The sequence below is a fragment of the Dermochelys coriacea genome, chromosome 5 (assembly GCF_009764565.3).
Source record: "Dermochelys coriacea isolate rDerCor1 chromosome 5, rDerCor1.pri.v4, whole genome shotgun sequence".
Lineage (NCBI taxonomy): Eukaryota > Metazoa > Chordata > Testudines > Dermochelyidae > Dermochelys > Dermochelys coriacea.
In genome coordinates this window covers 89,319,777-89,343,729 of record NC_050072.1, presented here as the reverse complement: position 1 = coordinate 89,343,729, position 23,953 = coordinate 89,319,777, and the positions used below count along the sequence as shown (strand labels likewise).

Sequence of the window (23,953 nt, the reverse complement as noted above, 5' to 3'; positions counted from 1 at the left end):
CCTGCTGTCTGCCTGGGTGAACGGAACCCCAGACTGGCAGTAGGCTGAGCGCGGCTGGCGGCCAGGATCCCGGCTGGCAGAAGCCAGCGGACGGAACCCCAGATCGGCAGTGGGCTGAGCGCCCGCCGCTGGTCTGGTGTTCTGTCCGCTGGCCCCTCTCAGCCCACTGGTGGTCTGGAGTTCCAGCTGCTGGCCTCTTGGCTGCCGGCCCTGCTCAGCCTGCTGCCAGCCTGAGTGAACGGAGCCCCAGGCTGGCAGTGGCTGAGCAGGGCCGGTGGCCAGGACCCTGGCTGGCAGGAGCCGGCGGACGGAACCCCAGACTGGCCCTGCTCAGCCTGCTGCTGGCCTGAGACACCAGCCGCCGGACCCGCTCATCTTGTTGCTGGTCTGGGGTTCCAGCCGCCTGGCCCTGCTCAGCCCTTCTGCTGGCTTGGGGTACTGGCAGCCAGCTCAGGCTCTGCTCCTGGCCTGGACCCAGGGCTCTGCAGCCCTTATCAAAATTACACTACAATTAGCTTAAAAACTTGAAAACTTAAAAACTTTGTATATTACAGTAATCGTTAAAAAATGTATAATGTTAATAAATACATAGATTTGATGAAACAAAGTAATTGTACTTATGTGCCTGTGCTTAATTTGTGTTTTCGATGATATACCTTCTAAAAAAATCTCACATATCTCACACCCCTAAAAAGGGCATCTTGCACCCCCAGGGGTTGCGTGCACCCCAGGTTAAGAATCACTGCACTAAACTGATAAGATCTGCATTTTAATTTAATTCTAAATGGAGCTACTTAAACATTTTAAAAACATTGTTTACTTTACATACAACAATAGTTTAGTTATATAATATAGACTTATAGTGAGAGACCTTCTAAAAACATTAAAATGTATTACCGGCATGCGAAACATTAAATTTGAGTGAATAAATGAAGACTCGGCACACCACTTCTGAATGGCTGCCGACCCGTGCCCCAGACCAACCTCCTGCTCATTTCAGGGCACTAGAAAGCCCTGACTATTCATTACATAACTGTGAAAATTGTGTGGCTTTCCCCTTGAGCTTCTACACTGAAGTTTTGCATTACCTTTGCTGCACACTGAAAAGTGAAAATTAGGGGGCAGCATAAAAGTTCAGAACAGGTTTTAAATTTAAAACATATCAAACAGCCGACAGCAAACACTGCACTGATAGTATTATTTGGTTTCATGTTTAAGTCAATAAAAAATGCTGCATTTGAATTTTATTTGCAGCTGCCTCAGAACACTGAGTTCAGTGCAAAATTCAGCATGCACTGCAGCATCTTCACAAATCAATAGGTAGACCTATAGAGTTTAGATCCAGTGTGTTACATTACATGCACATGCCGAGTTCACTCCTGGGCTCTCCCATTGAGTCAGAGCATGCATGGCAATGATTAGTTATTCACTTGGGATCAGACTGTTATATCAGGCCTTGTCTATACTGAAAAGGGTTTGCTGGTACAGCTATATGGCCAGAGCTAGGCTTTGTCTACACTAAAAAGAGTCTGCAATTATAGCGACACTGGCAACGCCTCTAGTGGAGTGCTTTTGCGGGATAGCTTATACCAATTCCCTGAATGGAATAAGCTATACTGGCAAAAGGACTTTTTTGCTGGTGTAACTGTGTCTACATAGCATAACTATGTCGTGTTGGGATGTGATTTTTTCACACTCCTAATGAACGATATATGCTGGTTAAACTTTCTAGTGTAACCAGGCCTCTGTCATTAATAGGTCACAATGTCCTATTGCTGCATACGGAGAGCTCTTAACTTGTCACAGCTGTGCAAGCCAGTTACTCACATGGCTATGTTGCAAGCAGTGCTTTACAATGACAAAGAACTTTATGAAATGAGGCCACATTGCGCTTATTTACCAGTGGAGCACAGTGAAAAATTATGTTTATGTTGTGAATACAGGGACAGAGAAGTTGCATGAATGTGTGACTCAGATTGTGCTGCTAGTTGTTACTCACTGTACCCAGAGGTGTCAAATTTTGAATAACAAAGGTAACTTCGTAATGTCTTCCCAAACCACAAGTTAGACTACAGGATTAAATAATAATGACAAACAACAGAAGCTATCAGGGGAAAGGAAAGTGTTTTGGTTGGAGGGGAAAAAAAAAAAAGTCCACAAACTATTAAATGAAATCTAATCTGTTTTCCTCTCTCCAAAGGAGCGTAGGACTGAAGTGTAATTGCTATGACTGTAATAGGTCTTTCTTAGCATGGAGTTCTAGAACTAACCTTTGCTATTAAGTAATTTGTGTTTATATTGTGGCCAACAACCTTCTTTGCTTCTGTGGCAAAGTATGTCAGAGATTCCATTCTAGAGCTCTCTTTTTTTATCCCTATTAATTGCTCAGAGTTCGAGTAACAAGGTTCAGTTTGGGCCGCCCTCCCTTGGCCAGGGCAGGTCGGGCCGGGCTGTGTTCGGGCTGCCTTTCCCCTGGCTGCGGCACGGCCCGGCCCGGCAGGTTCCGTGAGCACCTGCGCGGGACTAGCTTACAGGGAACTTAGCTGCCAATCCCATCAACTTCCCCCATCCATTGAGGCAAGTGGGTGGCATTTTTTAGTGCTTGAGGCCTGGTCTAAACTACAAATGATTACCGACAAAACTTGTTTCTGTTGGCACAGTCTTTTATGTGTCCATACTCTGTTTTGAATCCTGCTGATAAAACCCTGAACTTTTGCTGGTGAAGTTAAACCAGGTCCCCAAGCAACCTAAGCTTTCCACCAGTACCATCCTACTGGCCCAATGCCTGTGTGGACAGAGAAGTATGTGTACTGGTCCAAGCAGTCCTCCAGTAACAAGCCTACAATGCATCTGTATCCACAGCAGTGACCACTCTGGTGAAAGGTTAAAATATTTGTTTAAACAAAAGGTAAGCAGTAAAAATGAGGTTTCAGGGCTGATGTATCATTATTTTGAACATTAATTTTGTCACTTGGGCTTCTCCCCAAGCAAACTTGTCACCCCTTCTATGACAAGAATGAAGTAAAACTGGTGATGAAGTAAAACAGAAAGGCTGCTGATATGATGTCACTCACAAGACATTGCCAAGCCTAGGAAGAACTTGTATTCTCCTGAGGAGTCCCCATAGCACTAAATTTTGACAGCCAGTTTTGGCCTAAGAGCTAAACAAGAGAATAAAGCTCTTTTAAAACATCTCACACTTTAATTCTTCTTAAGTTCTGCAGTGCTCAGGAAATCCACACAGCTACAGGGTGGATACATCTGCTTTCCCACCATCAGTCTTATAGTACAGGAGATCTCATGGACAAGAATGAGCCTTCTAATCTCAATCCAAGTGAGACAACTGTCTGCACTAAAAGCAGTGGTACGCAAACCCAGTGCTGGTACGTTACAACTTGGATGACACTACTCGTTCCTAATGCCATTATCAATTCCTTCCCAAGCTTGATACAATAAACAAAGCCCTCAATTCCTCAGAAGATTCTGGTAGAGGGAGGAGCTATGTTAGGAATCTCCACAAGAAACCCAAGGCTGGTCTACCCATAAGTTTTATGGGTATAACTATTTCAGTTAGGGGTGTGATTTTTTTAAGCAAAAATGATTCTATTAATAAAAGCTCTCATGTGTATGCAGTTAAATTGGTATAAATTTAAATGCTCCCTATACCAGCATAGTTTATTCCTTTTCCTATTTGGGAATAGCTATACCAGTGTAAAGCACCTTTACACTGATATAATTGTACCCAGACTACGGGGTTGTACCACTTTAACTATACTGGTATACTTACAATGGTACATCTTTCCAGTGTTGACAGAGCTTTACCATGTATTTCCTACCCATCACCCCACAGTGTAGATCAAGATTTTATCTCCAGTTACCAAAGAACAAAACAAAAAGTACTGTGAATTAAGAAATTACAAAAACTTCAATATGTCACAAAAGGTCAAACAAAAAGCATTTCTGTGAAGACTTCTTATAGCAGCAGTTGTAGTTCGAGCTGATTGTTTAAACTTTTCAAATCAGCAGCCACCTAATAAGTCAGATGGCATTGGCTGTGCTATGGTATTTTAAATGTGCTGTGATCCAAATGAATAACAATGTAATTGTGCATAAAAGCCCTGCACCCAACAGATGGTCACATCAGGTTGCTGTTCAGTTACAGTGAAACACTGAAATGACAAAGCCAATTACATATATATTTTTTTTAATTTAAACATATGGGAGGAGAACAGGTCTTGTCAACACAAACTGTCCTGCAAGGCTGCAGCTTGGCACCAGCTCCAGCTGTGCACAACAGGCATTTCCCCTCCAGCTGACAGCACTATGCACAAGACACTGAAGAGGATCAGCATTTTTCCTGATCCACTCCTTAAAGAGCACTTAGCGCTGCGAGAGCTTTGTCAAGGAAATATAGTCTGATCCTTAAATCACATTGTGAGATTAAAACAATTTTTAAAAAAAAAGCAGCAGGCATTTTATTCAGAGTTAAAGATAAATTACTATCCCTCACTTTTGCTAGCAAAAAGGAAGAAAGGTAAGTAGACAGACCAATCAACCAAAGCCCTGTGAAGTTGCCATCTCTCTCTCTCTGGGTTTGTATTCTCACAAAAGTGATACCATTTTAACTATATCAGGAGAGTTAAAGCAATTAACCCCCCCCCCACGATGGATGGAGTGATATTGGTAAAATGGTGCTTTATACTGGTAGAGCTATTCCCATATAGGGGAGGAAATAATTATACCACTGTAATGCATCTTTATATTGGTATAACTATTAGTTGCTAGGAGTGTGGGTTCTCTCTACTATTCTCCTTCCTGGAAAGATTTAGGTCTGGCTTTAATTAGAGTTAAACAGCTACATTCGTTCTGAATCATCCTATACAGGGTTTTGAACGCACATTCTATCAGATGCTTCTAACTAGTGAGTGAACATTCCCTACTGTTTACCATGCAAAAGGTAAGAAAGCTGAAGCATGCATCCAAACTGTCCAAGTGTGCAAAGGTGTTCAGACCAACATTTGGCTTCATGCCCCATCTTTAAGCTTTTCTTGACTGCTGTAAGATCTGGACTGATTGCCCCAGCAGCACTTTATTAACCTATTGAGATAATATCTATATTAGTAATGATATTAGAAAAGAAACTACAGTAGAGTGGGAAGAAATTTAGTAACCAATTTAAGATTTCTTGGACAGGTCACTTCAACTCTGTACCTCACTTTCCTATATGTAAAATGGAGATAATAGAGCTTACTTTCTCTCCACCTTTGTCTTGTCTATTTTAGACTGTAATCCTTTCACACCTGGGACTGTCTCTGCCTATGTCTGTTCAGTGCCTCGCTCAGTGATACTGTATTATTAATAATAATGTGATGCCCCTAGCCACAGGGCCTCCCTGTTTGATGTTTGTTCAGTCAGCAGATCAGGAAAATTTAGAAGGAAGACAGCAGCTATAGTAAGCTTCCACTTATGTATTTTTGTGATTAAAGTGAATGTTGCTAGCAATGCTTATTAGAAATAAAGACAAACCATGCTCTTAGAGGTATGTATTGCATAGCAGCAGAAAACTTGTTTAATAATTATTAATTTAAAGTGCAACCTCCTGAAACGCTGACTTGTCAGGCCTAAATTCTTGGCACATGAAAGCTATTCTTCAAACAGATTTCGGTTACTCAAAAGTTTGCTAATGTACATACATGGCGGAATCAAATAGCCACATTAAGATATATTAAGTACTTTTTTCCTTGGAAGGAAGGGGAAGGTGTTCAGAGATTGAAAGAGCACTGAAGTTTATAAGAACAAGACAATAGCTTACAATTTACAAAGTCAGTATGTTTTTACAGTAGAAGATAGTAAGCATAACAGTGTAGAAGTCTGTAGGTTGGTTCACTATAAAATTCTATAGCTTGCTCCAATGTTCAAGAACCCTAAATTTTGTTCAAGTAGCAGTAATGATAAAATAGCATAAAGCAATTATAATAAATTATAATAAAGCAATTATGCATTCAAGTTGACTGATGTTTGTTGGTGTTTTGTTTTTTTTGATTTGATGTACTATGGTTGGCCAATATTTATTGGCCAGACAAGGCGGACCCAGTTTGCAGGTATCATGGGTAAAATTCTGGCTGCATTGAAATCAATGGCAAAACTCCCATTGAACTCAATGAAGCCAGAATTTCCCCACACTAGTTGCTGTTTTTTAAAAGCAAACACATAACACTCTCCCCTCAAACACACATGAAAACTGAAAGTTCAGTTATTTGAAATTTTAGGCCCTTAACTGCCCTTTTACACGCTAATTAAGCATACTGGGTTCCATTTCTGCTATATTTCTTTCTAGCTACCCAAGCCAGTGTTGTATTACCACACTATGGTGATATGGGAGGTTTATTGTCATTAAACTCAACCTACATTAAGCCCTGCTTTCCTCCCTCCCATGCCTTTACATTTTAATAAAGCAGCACAGAGTAGCAGTACTGCACAAGCGCCACAACCCTAGACCTGAACACTTGTCTTCACTACTTCTGCCACAGGTATTGGGGTAGGTCCTTTTGATTAGCAGTTTGGTAATGGTAGTTAAGGGGACTAAGAAGAAAATCAGTATTTAGAACTGGGCTGCTTTGCTCTAGTTAGCTCTTTATTTAAAAGAAGGGAAAAAATTATCCTAGTCACCACTACAGAGGCTTACCCATGGGGGAAGTAAAGATTTTAGCACTGAAGACTCAGAGTTGGGGTAAATGCCCCAAGGGCAAAGAGAGGTAGTGGTGAGAAATTAGCATGAATAGAAGTCAGCTCTAACTTTGAGGACTGCTCTACATCTAAAACTTGGGTCAAACTAGCTTCATCATCAGGATTGTGAAAAATTTCATACCCTGCACAACAGAGTTAAATTAACCTAATCTCCACTGGAGATACAGGGCTTATCTTCACTACAGGGGTAAATCGACCTAAGTTATGCTACTCCAGCTACGTGAATAATGATGTAGCTTAGGTTGACTTACCCCTGTGTCTTCACTGTGCTGCGTCAATGAGAGACTCTCTCCAGTCAACTTCCCTTACTCTTCTCAGAGAGCTGGAGTACCGGGGTTGACCGGAGAGCTCTCTGCCATTGATTTAGCGGGTCATAACTAGACCCGCAAAATTGATTTCCCTGTAGTGAAGATCCCACAGTGAAGTCGATGGAAGAATTATTCTATTGACCTAACTACAGCGAGTCTCAAGTGGAGGTAGCAAGTGTCTACACTATAGCAGAGTAGCTGTGGCTCTGCCACTATATAGTGTAGTGTATATAATGTAGTGTAGGGTCTGCCAGAGGTGTACACATTCAGCAGTTTTATAAAGTGGCTCTTAAACAATTAAGTAATCACTACAAAATGTATTCTAAAGTTAGCTAACTTGGGGTAGAATCATACTGCAGACAAGGCAGCTTGTAATTTCATTAAACTTGACATGTCAAATTAAAGACTATGTGGCACCTTGGAGTTAATGTGACCTACTACTTAGTATGAAGGCTACATGCTGGCTTTTCTGCACTAGGATTTTACCTCAATTAGCTAACTCATCACTACAAAAAAGTGTGTTCTGAAGTCATGTGGTTGTGTTGTCTTAAGGGGAGTGGGGGGAAATTACATAGGCTCAGATCAGCCAGTCATATGACACGTTTTGGATCATGATTTGTGTTTTCTATTAAGCAATCTCTAGAGGTTTTTTTTGGTGCCAACAATTAGAATTGTTATATGGAACTATAATTTATAGTTCCCAAGTTCACTTCATTGTAAAACTTGGAATCCAAGAATAAGGAATATATCATGTACCTTGGGTAGGAATTTACTATATTCCACTTCAGATTCAATAAAGAGAATCCACTTGCACAGTTTAAGTGGTTGTCCTACCAGTTTTGCAGCTAAAACTGAAATATTACATCTTTTGTACATTAGTCTTCCCACTAAACTATTTCTTTAGTATTAGCTTACAATATCTTACTTTTTGAGTGAGAGCTATTTAAAAAAAACCTCACTCCACTTCTGGGAAAGTCTTATGAAATCAAAGAGATGAAATTAGGAGAGTTATATAGCATTTACTCTAAAAAACCTACATAAAATTGAGAGAATACATCTTTGCTATACATTTTAAAAAACAAACATCCTGTAGATCCCTACAGCGGAAGTCTCCCTCAAGTTCTATGGGACTGTTAAAAGCTGATAAAAACCAAACAGCGCTATTAAAATTCTACTGGACTTTTCCAATGGGAAAAATAAAGGCTGAAGATAAATTAAAAATAAAAATCTTGATTACAAGCAGAGACAAAACAGAACTTTTCTATTCTGCTTTCATACCATAAAATAGAATATAAACAGTGTAAAAAACCAGATATGTTCTGTTGGCTGTAGCTTAGAACTCATGGAAAGTATTCGGAGAATCTCCTCTTCATATTTATCTTCATCTGAAAGGAAGAATGAAACAAGTAGCTCTTTCAATGGTGAACTTGCACATCTTCTGGTTTTATTAAAAAAACTTGAGTCCTTGGAATGCATTTCTGCTGGGCAGTCAGTAGCACAGAGTATTTAAAGGAGCTGTTTATGAATAGCTGCTAATACTGAACATTCACAAGATAAAAGAGTCTGAGCTTTTCCAGTCCTCACTATCATTCAGTCTGTAAACTCTAAATAGCTGGCAGAAGTCAAATTCTTTAACTGCAGGTCATCCAATTTACTAGCGTTGGCAACACAGAAATTTTGGATAAGAAGCTAACTCCTGTTTTATTTTGCAAGTCACATAATATTTGGTGTTTTTTCTTAAGGCCTTAGCTGCTGGAATCAAACAATTGCATGAGAATCTCAGCTATCATTAAAAAGAAAATAAAAGTAAGCTTCTAACCCCCAGTTACAGGGAAAAAAAGTCTTAAAAACATTGAGTGTATGCTTTAAAGGCACAGAAACTAGAACCCAAATATTGTCTTAAAAAAATCTCATGATATTTTGTGACCTGACTCATGATTTTTGAATTTTTGGAACTGGTACTAGTGCATACTATTGAAATTACAGTGATGGTGACAATGCCTCTTTTGAGAATAGTTACTAAACAGGTTCATCTTCCAAGACTTAAGACATTAAGTTTCCTGTTTCTAATGTTTACATTAAGCTTGTTTGCAACCTAGAGCTTTAGAGCCTGTTTATGTTAAGAAGGAGGATGGAAGATTATGCATCTACTACCCCATTCTCTTAAACAAATGTACTTACCACAACCATCTTGAAACATTTGTGGGATACAATGCAAAGTCCCATAAACACATTTGCATAGGGAACAATCTTTCTGTAGCCAGTTTCCATGGAGAACAGCACCACAGTCTCTGTTAAAAACAACAGATTTCAGATTTTAAAGGCGATCCCATTGGAACAAAATACACCATTTTCATCAGTTCCTTTACCTTTTCCGTTCATCAAAGTCACAGTATCGCCCAGTGAAATGTTTTGGACATGCGCAAAAACTGCCTAGGATACAGGTTCCTCCATTTTTGCAGCAGTGTCTATTTAACTTCTTGCCTGGGGTTTTGAAAAAATAAATTATACTTATTTGCATGCCTATCAGCATTGGACAGCTATAAATGGGGATCCCTTTCACCTGCACTGAAATACATGGAACTAGACAGACAGTGAGAAATAGGTTTCAGAGTAGCAGCCGTGTTAGTATGTATTCGCAAAAAGAAAAGGAGTACTTGTGGCACCTTAGAGACTAACTTTTCTTAGTGAGAAATAGGTATTTTGTAAAGAATTAGAAGAAGTGTCTCTTCAACAAGAGGTTACTTGAGTTTTGGACATCTTTATCTTAGTACCAATACAGACTAGGAACCAAGGCAGCCCTTCAGTCCCATGATTTTCTCATGTTATTGTCTACCACACACTGAAGTCAAAGAGGGGGGGAAGAACCTAGGTCGACAAAGTTGTTTTTAGTAAAATAATCCCAATCCACAGTGATCAGGAAAACTTTACTAGCATGTGACTAGTATAATTTGGCAATGATATGGGGAAGGCCTTTGAGTATCTTTTCAGTTAAAGCTACAGCTAAAGGAAGAAGTGTCAAGAGATTTATTAAATAAGAAATTAGTGCCTTGCAGAAATTTTAAAGACTACTATGGAAAAACTATATTAGACTCATTTATTTATGCTTTTTCATCATCAAGAACAAGTCTATGGCCTAATGCAGAGCAAAATATTTTCAAGATGCAACAAGTAAATTTAATTTCCCACCCTACGCCCACTATTTAAAATGCATTTGATTTAACTTAAGCCAATAGAGGATGCATTCATAGCAATCTCAATAGTTGGGGTCTGGAACAAAAGATTTTTAAAAAGCCTCAATTAGCCCTAGGCAAATACTGTCAAGTGGTTACTCACTGGAATTGCATTGGCCAGTGATCATGCCTTTGTTGTAGGCTTTCCAAGGGCATCCTAGTAAATGAGTTTATAGGCAGAAAGGTTTGCAGAAACATTAGATTTTACTTAGCTATTGGAGAACAATCAAAGAAAGTTCGCCTTCCATGAGCATTCACATCATAAATGTGACTTTAAAGAATAGAAACACAGGGAATAGAAACTTATATAGTGACTTAAGTGGCCCATGCCCAGATATGGGCTACAGACCAAGATTTGTTTAATGTCTTTAATAAGTACTTGAATGCACATAGACAGTTAGCAAAACAGAGCAGAGGTAATTTTCAAGTTAGTTATTCATTATGAATTATTCACCCAGCACTCTTCTCACTACTCATATGGTAGAAAGACGGGTGCAGGTGCAGTTTTCCTAATTATACATAATGCATTAACTTACTGTCTGTGAGACCAATAAAAGGTACACGAGATTGCAGCTCTGAAAAGCCATTTGTTTCATTAATGGTCTTCAGGGAAAAATCAAAATATCTCAGAGGTAGTTGAGTTCCAAGAACAGCCAGATTTGTCCTGTGCTTTGGGTTCCTTTCTTCATGCTCTTAATTTGCATATAGAGAAATACATTATATAGTATAAGAATCAAAGGTAATATTTTAAAGACCCCTTTTGTCATTCAACCAATGAGATAAATCTCTTACCAGTTCCCAATTCCAGCTTAACAGTGTCAGAGAACAGAGCCAAAATGAAAACCAATCTAAAGCAGATAGAGAACTCAGCTTAGTTGCAAAGAAGAAACAAAACCACAGTTTGAGAGAAGGGGGTGAGGAAGGGAGGGAAAAAACACATAATGCAAGTAAATATTCAGTTATTAAAATTTCAGCTCTCAAGTAAGTCTTAAGTAATTACTGCCAAATAAAAAAAATAAAGAAAACCTTTTTTTCTTTAAGATAACAAAAAGTCAGTCAAAAAGTAGACTGTTGCAAAGATGATGTTCTCAATGTTTCTAACCTAGTTGAGACCCTCTTGCTCATTATCCTTCTGTCTCAGGAGACAAATGCTGTAAAAATAACTTCAGTATATTCCACCAACAACTTAACAGGCACCTTCATTTACTGGCTAGGACCATCATCCACAGAGAACCTTGGAAGCAACTTTCTTTGTTTTGTCTGGTCGAAACAAGCAGAGAACTGTTGGTGTTACTTCAGCTTTTCCCTGTAACAGCTCAATCAATAAACAATTGAAAGTCAATTATCACCTGTCTACCTCTTCTCCACACACTGATATCACCACTAGAGCTCATCTAAACAGACAACAGAACTGAGCTTGTTGCTATCAATGAATACTGCCCCAATTCTCCAGTCTCCACTGGTTCTGCAATGATTCTTATAGACTGATGTAACTCCATTGATTTGAGTGGAGTTATTTACCCCTGTGTAAGCAGAGCTGGGCCCAATATCTTTTAGAAGGGCCAGCAGACAGACCCCTCAGGTGAATGGATATGACTCGTCTACTATTGTATGCAGCGTTGTAGCTGTGGTGGGCTCAGGATATTAGAGAGACAAGGTGGGTGAGGTAATATCTTTTGTTGGACCAACTTCTGTTGGTGAGAGACAAGCCACTGAGCTTACATACAGCTCGTCTGGTCACAGAGCTCCGTGTAAGCTCAAAAGCTTGTCTTGCTCACCAACAGAAGTAGGTCCAATAAAATATATTATCTCACCCAACTAGTTTCACTTGCTGTTAAGTTACGTGCTCACTGTGCACTGGTAAATGACTACACAGGGGCAAGGTAGTGGAGAATCAGGGCTGGAAGTCTTGCTTCCACTTGGGAAATTTTTGCAAAGTTTCATACTGTTACTAATGATGGCCCAGGTCCACCAATGCTAGCAATGGTGGGAGCGCTCACAACGATGGAGCATAACTGGTTTTAGTACTTTAAGTATTGCATCATCTAGCCTTGTTCAGAACAAATCTAACTGAATTTTTGAAAAATTTCCCTACTGTAGTGTGGTCTTTGAAAAAAATTAAGCAACTCTTTTCTCACGTGCAAAATTTTGTGAGCATTTTGTAAAATAACTTTCAAGTTAACTTTTGAAAATATAGCCCTGCATATTTAGATATAAATTGTGGTTTACTAAAATTTAGCTTTAGGCATTAACATGTATCCTGGAATGTCTCTTTGTTCCCCTGTCTTGATATGAAACAAAAAGAAATAAACAGAGTACAAACCTCATTTCTTCTAGAACTTGGTAGAGGAAACATTTTCAAGTTGTAGGGTGCTGTGTAGCACTTCTTTGCATAGTTCCTCCCCGCCTTTCTTCTTTTAGTTTCTTGGTGTTAAATTGAACTGGCAGCATTACAGGCCATTTTAAATCAATGCTTTCAGAACTGCAAGAAGTGTGAAGCTGCCAGTGAAGAGTAAATGAGGAAGCCGTGATAGTAGTTATCAGCTCCTCCACATAAATATCCTGAGCATTAGAGCTGGGTGAACCTTCCAAGTTTGACTAAAAAGGGATTAATGAATTTTTTTGTAAGAGAACCAATTTGTGTGGGTTTGTAAACAATAAAGTTTGAAGAGATTTGTATTTAAATGAACCCAGTTTTCCACTGGGCAAATATTATTGCAAACCTTTAGGCAAGGACTGGGTTTGACAAATTCATAGTTTTTCATGGGTTTGCTTCATTTAATTAGTTTGCAAGCACTAGAGGGCCGTAAGCTCAAATGCTAGTCCCAAAATCTGATCAAAGGGAAACAGATGTATTATTTGTACAGGTTTCAGAGTAGCAGCCGTGTTAGTCTGTATTCGCAAAAAGAAAAGGAGTACTTGTGGCACCTTAGAGACTAACAAATTTATTAGAGTTGCATTTGGAGAGGAAGATGATGTCTGTCTGTATCTGTGCGAGTTTTTTCATGAAGTTGACAGATTTCCACTCTATACGGCTAAATTCAGTGCCTTGCATAATCACAGGTTTCAGAGTAGCAGCCGTGTTAGTCTGTATTCACGGCTGCTACTCTGAAACCTGTGATTATGCAAGGCACTGAATTTAGCCGTATAGAGTGGAAATCTGTCAACTTCATGAAAAAACTCGCACAGATACAGACAGACATCATCTTCCTCTCCAAATGCAACTCTAATAAATTTGTTAGTCTCTAAGGTGCCACAAGTACTCCTTTTCTTTTTGCGAATACAGACTAACACGGCTGCTACTCTGAAACCTGTGATTATGCAAGGCACTGAATTTAGCCGTATAGAGTGGAAATCTGTCAACTTCATGAAAAAACTCGCACAGATACAGACAGACATCATCTTCCTCTCCAAATGCAACTCTAATAAATTTGTTAGTCTCTAAGGTGCCACAAGTACTCCTTTTCTTTTTGCGAATACAGACTAACACGGCTGCTACTCTGAAACCTGTGATTATGCAAGGCACTGAATTTAGCCGTATAGAGTGGAAATCTGTCAACTTCATGAAAAAACTCGCACAGATACAGACAGACATCATCTTCCTCTCCAAATGCAACTCTAATAAATTTGTTAGTCTCTAAGGTGCCACAAGTACTCCTTTTATTATTTGTACAGTGCTGAAAGCATGGTAGGGACTTTACATGCAGTTATGAAGACAAGGGCGTTGATTCTCATTTCATTGATGTTAGCGTGATGGAGTTTCTACTGAGATGAGAATGAGGCCCCTTGGGTTGGATCCTTGGCTGGTGTAAATTGGTGTGGTTCCAATGACTTCAGTGGCACTATTCTGAATTACACCAGTTGAGAATTTGATTCATAGTCTTTAATTACATATTCAGAAATTAAACCAGGTCTTCAGATGGTGTAAATTGGCACTATTCTGTTGAGGTCAATGGAGCAATGCAAGTTTACACTAGATGAGGATCTAACCCAATATTTTTCTGGAGGATCCCTGCCTCATCAAGTGTGCAGGTTTGACAGAATGCAGTCAATGAGTCAGGGACATGGGAACTACACAGCCATTCTGCAAATCTATGTCTTATTTTGGCCAGATTCTTTTTGCCAGGATGTAAATCTGGACATAACTCTAATGGGCCTCAGAATGCAGAGGCCTCAGAAACATCTGAACTTCTGGGAAGTGGAAAGGCCTAACTGGTGGAAACTTAAGATGGGAGTGAAAAAAAATCTTGAAGTAAGAAGTAGTTTGCATAGACTTCCTGACTACACACAGGGATGTGTAGAGAAAAACTGGTACAAATTAAAGTTACCTATATTGGAAATAGCACAGGAAGTCCTAGAAGTGGGGAAATCAGTGCCAAAAAGGGTAAGAAGGGAGCATTGGTGGTAGACTCCTCAAGTTAAATAATCTGTTAAGAAGAACAAGGTAACTTTTAATAAGTGGCAGGCCAGTGGCTTGAGCAGTGATAAAATGATGAATATGGAGTCAAAAAATGAGGCCAAAAGAAGAGTTGCAACAGCTAAAAATGTGACCTGTGGCAAGCTATATAACTGACTAGAACATGAGGGAGCTAACTATCTACAAACTAGGTAAGGAAACACAGAAGACAAGGGATGTGAATGAGTTTGCTCATATTAGAAATGAACATGGGATATTGCAAATGAATGGTCAATCAATCACTAAAATCTGAAGTAATTATTTTGAAAGAGTGATGAATGAAGTGAACCCCAGGGAGGAACTAAGGGCTAGTTTACAGTAGAATTGCTACTGCGGGCAGCTGTAGCCAGCAATCTAGCTGCACTGCTGTAGCGCAGCTAGTGCAGATGTTCTATGCTGACAGGAAAGAGGTCTCCCATTGGCATAATTACTCCACCTCCCTGAGTGGCAGCAGCTATGTTAACAGAATTTAAATCACTCGGGGTGTGGGGGGGGTGATTTTTCCACACTCCTGAGTGACTTAAGTTATACTGAAGTAAGTGCTAGTGTGTACAAGCCCTAAAACCATGTAAATGGAACTGGGGAGTGATAGACTGAATACAGGAGGAAGAGGTTCTAGAATAGATGCACTTAAGAAAATGAAAAAGGAGAAAGCACCTGGGCCAGATAAAGTACCAGTTGATGTACTGAGGTCATTGGAAAGGGATGTCTGGGAGCTTAAATTAACAACTCTGCTAGACGCTAAAAAACATGGACTGAACAGAAACACTGGATTTATGGCTTATTACAACAATGTGTAACCCACTAACCCCCCTTTTTGTCCTATGACTGCAGAGGTGTTAATGGGCCACTTCACCTTGAATGGTCCCATAGAATATGTGCTAACTACTAATGCTAAACAATCTGTTCCTTCTTGCCTTTAGCTGTGATGCTCCAGTACCTTTCACAGATCTGAAGAAGAGCTCTGTGTGGCTCAAAAGCTTGTCTCTCTCACCAGCTGATATTACTTCATCCAGTTTGTCTTTCTTGTATTTTACAAGACTGTTCAATGATATTCTTAAGAAAGAGAAAATGCCAGATGAATGGCATAAAAGCTTTGAAAAAACAACAAGGAGTTCAGTGGCACCTTAAAGACTAACACATTTATTTGGGCATAAGCTTTCATGGGTAAAAAACCCACTTCTTCAGATGCATGAAAGCTTATGCCCAAATAAATGTGTTAATCTTTAAGGTGCAACCAGATTCCTCGTTGTTTTTGTGGTTACAAACTAACATGGCTTCCCTTCTGATACATAAAAGCTTTGTAGTGCTCATTTTTAAACATAAAGGAGATATTACACTGTGTGTGCTAGTTATTGCCCAATTCAGCTGATGTCACATGCTCTAAAAGTATGGGAGGACATTACTGAAATACATCTGCTTAAAACAATTGAAATTCAGAAGGGTCAGTATAGATTTATGCTGGGATGAATTACAATTGATGCCATATTTGTCCAACAAATCCAAATGGAGAAGTTTAGAGAAAAGGGCATGGTCTTTGTCACAGAGTGCTCCCGCAGCAGTGCATCACCTCACAGACATAAACCTGCCGAGACTGTTTTCCTTTCACCACACTTACCTTTTATGCCTTTTTTCTTTTTCACACAGAACATAATGCACACAGCGTGTAGGAAGAGGTTTCTACACAGTCTCTCTCCTCACCACAGTTCACCTTCTGAACTCCCCCTTACTTCCTGTTCCTTCTACTTATATCCTTCCAAATATAGCATTAGCCCAGTAATTACCACCCAGATGCCCATAATCCCTCACCAAAAAGTACTTAATTGCTCACACTTGAGTCTGGAGCCTTTTCATGCTGCAGCATGTCAGTGATCAGGGTGCTGCTACGGCTAGCACTCTGTCACAGCGGGCTTGGAGAAGGTGTATGATTTTTATATCAAGGGAATTGGTTTGGTGGAGTCTGTGATGGAGGGATATGCTGGAAGGATATGTCCATCTTATCCAGTTTATTTATGGTGGAGTGACTGCCATAGTCAAACCAAATGGGGCTACAGGAGAGAATTTCCAGATAATGATGACCTGCAGCAGGGGCCAGTGTTGAGCCTCTTCTTTGTTTGCAGTTATCTTAGATGGATAAGTGAAAATATATGAAGGTGGCTGCCTAAGAATATTCTGTTTTCTGATGACTTAGTGATATGTGCAGAAGATTGTGAGACCCTGGAATCCAGCTTTGAACAGTAGCAGCACAGTTTGGAGCAGGCAGGACTTAAAGTTGATGTTGGTAAGACTGAGGCTATGATAACTGTGAGAGGAGGACCAATCATAAAAGATATTACAGGCTGAAAGCTTAAAAGAGAGAAAGAATTGAAATACCTAGGATGAATGGTTGCTGACAATGGTGGTCTCCAAAGTGATGCCTGCCAATGTACCAAAGCTGCTTGGTGGGAGTTGACCCCAGTTCTCTGTGATAAAAAGATGACAATAAAGTTAAAAGGTAGAGTGTATACAACTGTAATTTGACCCATCCTAGTGCATAGAACAGAGACTTGGCCAGCCACAAGAAAATAAATCAGTATTCTTTCCACCAGGGAAATGAAGATATTGAGATGATGAAATGGTTGGACACTTTGTGACAGGAAATGAAGTGAGGTTGTGAGAGGCTTAATGTGGGTTGCCCCAGTTGAAGACAGGGAAGTTGAGGGAAGCTAGGCTACATTGCTATAGACATGTCCAACAGACATCTGAGAGTTATATTGGTAACATGGCCCTTGAAATGATTGTGGATGGAAGATGACCAACGGGGAGGTCAGTGACTTGATACATGAACTGGATATAAGTGAACCTGAGAGAACAATTTGCATGATAGCCACATGTACAATCATGAGTTTTTTGGAAGAAAGCTATAAAAGTCACTGACCCTGAATAGGGAAGTAGAAAGAAAGGAGAGGAGTAAATCTGGAGTAGATTTACATTGAATTTGCTCTAGTGTAACTGAAAGTACATATGAACCCTCAGAGGACAGGCTGGAAAATGTGTAGTAAATGATGCTTGAGGGAGGCTTCTCTGCTCCTTGAAGTCTTTGAACCATGATTTAAGGACTTCAATAGCTCAGACATGGGTGAGGTTTTTCATAGGAGTGGGTGGGTGAGATTCTGTGGCCTGCGCTGTGCAGGAGGTCGGACTAGATGATCAGAATGGTCCCTTCTGACCTTAGTATCTATGAATCTATGAATCTATGCTGGATTGCATAGTGAAAAAGGCAGAATTCCAGAGGATGTGGGTGGTAGCAATCAGGAAATGCTAGGAATGTAGGCACAACAAATGATGCTTATTGTGACAGTTTTTACAACTTTTTTCCTCTTGTGATTTTTTTTGTCTTGAATATTCTTAAAAGGAAATTAAAATTAAGCAAACAGCCAACTGTGTTCACAAAGGACTAGATTTTGACAGACTACACACCCATATAGGGGAGTAAGAACCCAGACCTTGGGTCACAGTACACAGGTGTAAGTTGGCACTATGCAGACATCAGCCCCCACCCCCACCCCCAGAACAGCTGGGTGAGAAACAGGAGGGAATGGGAGAACCTTGGTTGTGGCCTTCCATCCCATGCACTAGCCACCGCAAATTACTATCCACCTAAAGCAACGGACAAACAGGGAAGGAATTGTCCCTCAGACAAATGGTATGACTACTGGCAGCTTAGACACTATCTCTTATTGTTGGTGGTATTTTTATGATCCTCATTACTGTAATATCTGAGCATTTCACAAGCTTTAATTAATGTATCCTCATAATAACCCTATGAGGTAGGAAAATGCTACTATCCCCATTTTACAGATGAGGAACTTAGGCATAGCAACATTGAGTGACCTTGGGCAAGGTCACTCAGGGCTTGTCTACACTTACTGGTGGATCAGTGAGCAGTGATCGATTCCTCGGTAGTCAACTTAGCAGGTCTAGTGAAGATCCGCTAAATTGATTGCAGATTGCTCTCCTGCCGACTCCTGTACTCCACCGGATCGACAAGAGTAAGGGGAGTTGACAGGAGAGTGTCTCCCATCAACATTGCACAGTGTGGACCCCGCAATAAGTAGATCTAAGCTACGTCAATTTGAGTTATGCTATTCATGTAACTCAAATTGTGTAGCTTAGGTCGAATTTCCCCTGTAGTGTAGAGAAGGCATCAGGAAGTCTGTAGTAGAAGAGGGAACTGAATCCTCGTCTCCTAAGTCCCAGATTAGTGTCCTAGCCACTAGACCATTCTTCCTTACTCAGAGCTGCACCTAAAGGCTATATATAGCTCTTAGCTATGAAAAAATACACCTCCCCATAAGTTTTTGAATCTGCTAGTGCCTGGCCCACAAAGATGTAAACCTTCTTTAATGCTGCAAATATTCTTTCTTCAAAAAGAAAAGGAGTACTTGTGGCACCTTAGAGACTAACAAATTTATTAGAGCATAAGCTTTCGTGAGCTACAGCTCACTTCTACAAGCCTGTGATTTTTTTGGAGCTAAATATCTTTAGTTCTGATTCCCCTGCTGCCTGTTTGCAGGTTAGCAGTAATTATCAGTAGAGCTAGTTTAAAAAATGGAAACATTTTCCATTGAAAATTATTTTCATTCTTTGTTCATTTTTAACTTCTTGAAATTTTCTGACCAGCTCTAACCATGAGGCCATTCTGCCATCATAAAAACTCTTAACTTTAGACATTTACCAGGATACAGTTATTTATAAATCTGTAACAATGTCATTAAAATTGTGCTGATGGTTTGACTTATTAAAACGTCCTTTCCAAATCTAAACAATGAATACTGGTTCTAATGGGACAACTCATTTCAACAAATTATATACTTAGTAACTGATATTTTTTTTAAAACATTACATTCCTCCAGGTTAATTATTTTAAACGTATTGTTTAATCTGTGCATATTGGAAGCCAGAAATTATTAGTTCTTTGCACATGGCTTCTTCATTCTTCCATATAATTCATCATCTTGTGTGATGAGTTGCATTGTCTCCACCTGTAATTACCTTTTGTAATTACCACTGCCCCACTTGTCATGTTTGCTCGACAGAACAAAAGATAATATATGTAATGGTTAGAGCATCTTTAGTATTTACTGTTGACGCTGATACAAAGCCCAGCTGCTTAAACTTGTACTTATAATGAGAAATTTTCTCTTTGGTGAGCTACTAGGAGAATGGGGAATGTGTAGGCTTATGCCAGGGATGATACTCTGTTTGCTGCTCTATATTTGTTTTCATGGTGTCCAACGCTTGTTAATTGGCTCCATGAATCATGTACAGAACAAAACATTGACCATTTCAGAGTGAATTACCCTCTCAACACTAATGTCAATACATTGCATGTTATGAATGGTCATAACATTAAAATTCAATTTTAACCACCTCTACCCCTCCTTTCTCATTCTTGGTCCTACTCTCTTTTTGTCCTCCTCCTCCCACAAATTACAAACTATCACAAAACATTAAAAAAAAACCAAAACAACAAATCCAACCCTAAGCCTCACATGAGTACATTGATTTTCCTTCCTTTAAATGTCCTTTGCAGTTGTGATTTGATGTTAATAGTGGTGTGGAGACCTCAGGTACTGCCTCTTGGAGGTTGATGCTGCCAGCTCCCATGCTGCTTTGTTGTACATTTCTTTCTTCTCTCTGCCGGTAGTATGGGACAATATGTACGGCAGAGAAAGAAGGACTACATCACTAACTGGGCTCTGGTAGCACTAGAACTATGGTGAATCTTTTCCTGTGAAACCTGAACCCAAGCAAAATTTACTAATCTTTTTTTCTTTACAACTCCAAATCCAGTTTTATTACCTTGAAATGTTCATTTGGGCAAACTTCTTCCTTTTCACATGGACACTTTGTCTGCCAATCCTTTTATCTGCACCATATTTACCTGAGCACTTGCTGACACATTTATTAGGTCATGGAAATGTCAACTAACTTTAAATCTAATACACAAGATGACACTGAGATGAGAATTTACACACTAAACTTTTTTGCTGTTTTTATTTGGATATACTGTATTCCCAATGGGAGAGGATTAGGTTCATTCCCAAGAAATGAATACTGCTTGTTCTTCTGTTCACAGTTTTTATAGGTCTGGATTAAAACTTTTCTTTTCCCTTGTTGCTCTCTACTTTATAAAGTTATGATCAACAATTTGGCAAAAGTACAAATACTGCCCTGGGGGAACTTGCTGCCCTATGGTGAGACTTACAGGCAACAATACACAGCAAAACAAATCACAACCTAGTTTTTAAAAACTGTTGGGCCAGATTTATCACTGAGGCCAATAAAGTTACGCCAGGGATAAATTTGTCTTAGTGTGTTCAGTGACTTTAACTATGTTGTGCCTTACTTTGTGTGTGACTTCACATGGTTTTAAATGGAGCTGTAGGTGCATATTCATTAGGAAAAAAAGCTTGGCTGCATGGTAGCTGACACACTGGAAAATTCTAGTGAAGACCAGGCAGTTTGCAGCTTTCATGTGTGGGCAGACTGAGGTAAAGACTATGGGGTGCCTATGATTTACCCCAGTGACTCTCAACCTTTCCAGACTACTGTGCCCTTTTCAGGAGTCTGATTTGTCTTGTGTACCCCTAAGTTTCACCTACTTAAAATCTACATGCTTACAAAATCAAACATAAAAACACAAGTTTCAGAGTAGCAGCCATGTTAGTCTGTATTCGCAAAAAGAAAAGGAGTACTTGTGGCACCTTAGAGACTAACAAATTTATTAGAGCATAAGCTTTCGTGAGCAATGAAGTAAGCTGTAGCTCACGAAAGCTTATGCTCTAATAAATTTGTTAGTCTCTAAGGTGCCACAAGTACTCCTTTTGTTTTTATAAAAACACAAGTGTCACAGCACACTATTACTGAACAATTGCTTACTTTTTCATTTTTACCATATAATTATAAAATAAATCAATTGGAATATAAATATTATACTTACATTTCAGTGTATAGTATATAGAGCAGTATAAAAAAGTTATTGTATGAACTTTCAGTTTGTACTGACTTTGCTCATGCTTTTTATGTAGCCTGTTGTAAAACCAGGCAAATATCTGGATGTTGATGTACCCCTCACCCTGGAAGACCTCTGTGTACCTCCAGGGGTATGTGTTCCCCTGGTTGAGAACCACTGTTTTACCTCAATTTGCTAATCTATGTTAAAACTACAAATGCCTTGCTTTGCTAGGATTTTATCTCATGTTAGTTATCATTAGTTCCTAGTGGAAACAAGATTTGTGAGGTATCTGGCACTAATAGGAGGTGTTTGGTTCCTGATATCAGTGTAAGCTCTTCCTCTCTGGCTTCCTGGCACCTATGATCACTTCAGTCCTTACAAAAAGCTAACATCATTTTCCTTGTCTCTCTTTTTGAATTCCTCAGTGACCCCATTTCTCCACTGCATGAAGTTCACACTTATTGTCCTTGCCTTTTAGACACCACAACACCTGACCCCTCTTTTCTTATCTTTCCTTGTCTCTTGTGTAAAATAATTCATGTCATGGCATGTCTACATATACTTACTGAAAGGTATGTTGGACTTATCAAAAGACAATGGATAGACCTGACTGGATATCAAGGATTGAATAATGGAGAGTTCTTTAGCTCAGTAGTACCCCAGCACTTAAAAAAAAAATAGTATTGCTCATGAATTAGCGGACATAGACAACTCCTCTTTTTCATTCTGGGAGTGATCCTTCTCCATTTTAGTCCCATCCAGAATGCTGCTGACTAAGGCCTGGTCTACACCTTAAATAGGTTACCCTAGCTATGTTGCACAGGGTTGTAGAAAAATTCACACCCCTGAGTGATGTAGGTAAGCTGACCTAAACTCCAATGTAGGCAATTGCTAATTTGACAGAAGAATTCTTCTGTCAATCTAGCTACTGCCTCTTGAGAGGGTGCATTTACTATGATGGAAAAACACCTTCAGTCACTGTAGCAAGTGTCTACACTACAGAGCTAGAGTGGCGTAACTGCAGCTCTACAGCTGTAGTGCTTGTAGTGTAAATATGCCCTAAGTGGAATGCTAATACAAACACCTGTGTACCAGATATGTGCAACTACGGCATAGAAGCCATCATCCATCCATACGACATTTCCACATTCCCATTGCACAACTCAGCATGTACTGGAAAAGGGATCCTTTGCTGTATGTGTGTTTGTGTGTGTGTGAGAGAGAGAGAGCGAGAGAGAGAAATTGGATGTTTGTTTTCTTCATAGCATGACAATATTGTTGAAGGTAGAAGGGATCATATTTGGTGCTTATTGTTATGTATAAAGAAAAGGAGTACTTGTGGCACCTTAGAGACTAACAAATTTATTAGAGCATAAGCTTTCGTGAGCTACAGCCCACTTCATCGGATGCATTTGGTGGAAAAAACAGAGGGGAGATTTATATACACACACAGAGAACATGAAACAATGGGTTTAACATACACACTGTAAGGAGAGTGATCACTTAAGATAAGCCATCACCAGCAGCAGGGGGGGAAAGGAGAAAAACCTTTCATGGTGACAAGCAAGGTAGGCTAATTCCAGCAGTTAACAAGAATATCTGAGGAACAGTGGGGGTGGGGTGGGGGGGGAGAAATAACATGGGGAAATAGTTTTACTTTGTGTAATGACTCATCCATTCCCAATGCATCCGATGAAGTGAGCTGTAGCTCACGAAAGCTTATGCTCTAATAAATTTGTTAGTCTCTAAGGTGCCACAAGTACTCCTTTTCTTTTTGCGAATACAGACTAACACGGCTGCTACTCTGAAAATTGTTATGTATGTGAATTAAGTAGGTATTAATATAGTTTAGTCAGTAGATGGTGCTGTTTGTTCCATTGTTACTACACCCACTCCTGTTACAGTAGTCTGTCCTTGTCTGTGTGCTGCCTCTGAGCAGGTTTGGAATCATTCCTCTGAATTGCTGTTGTTTGTTAAAATGCAATGCTCCAGAGCATAAGCTGATCACTTTTGGGGATGAATGGTAGGATGTACTCTTCATTGTGTCGTTTCTTCCCATCAAACCTAATCTCTGAACAGGCTGCCAATGGTAGGATGTTGGTGTGGAGTAGATAAGCCAATGGTCTATTTCCTCTTCATAGCACTCATGTTCTCTTGACAGAAAATTAGTGAGAAGGATAACTGCGCTGCTTCTATTTTTAGCCTTACT

At 39.7% G+C, this 23,953-nt stretch overlaps 1 protein-coding gene across 1 annotated transcript in view; it reads left to right on the top strand.

Moving 5' to 3' along the window:
* Positions 1-23,953, top strand: part of LRRC2 (leucine rich repeat containing 2) — a 110,886-nt gene that overhangs the window by 1,199 nt on the left and 85,734 nt on the right. The gene's annotated exons all lie outside the window — the stretch shown is intronic.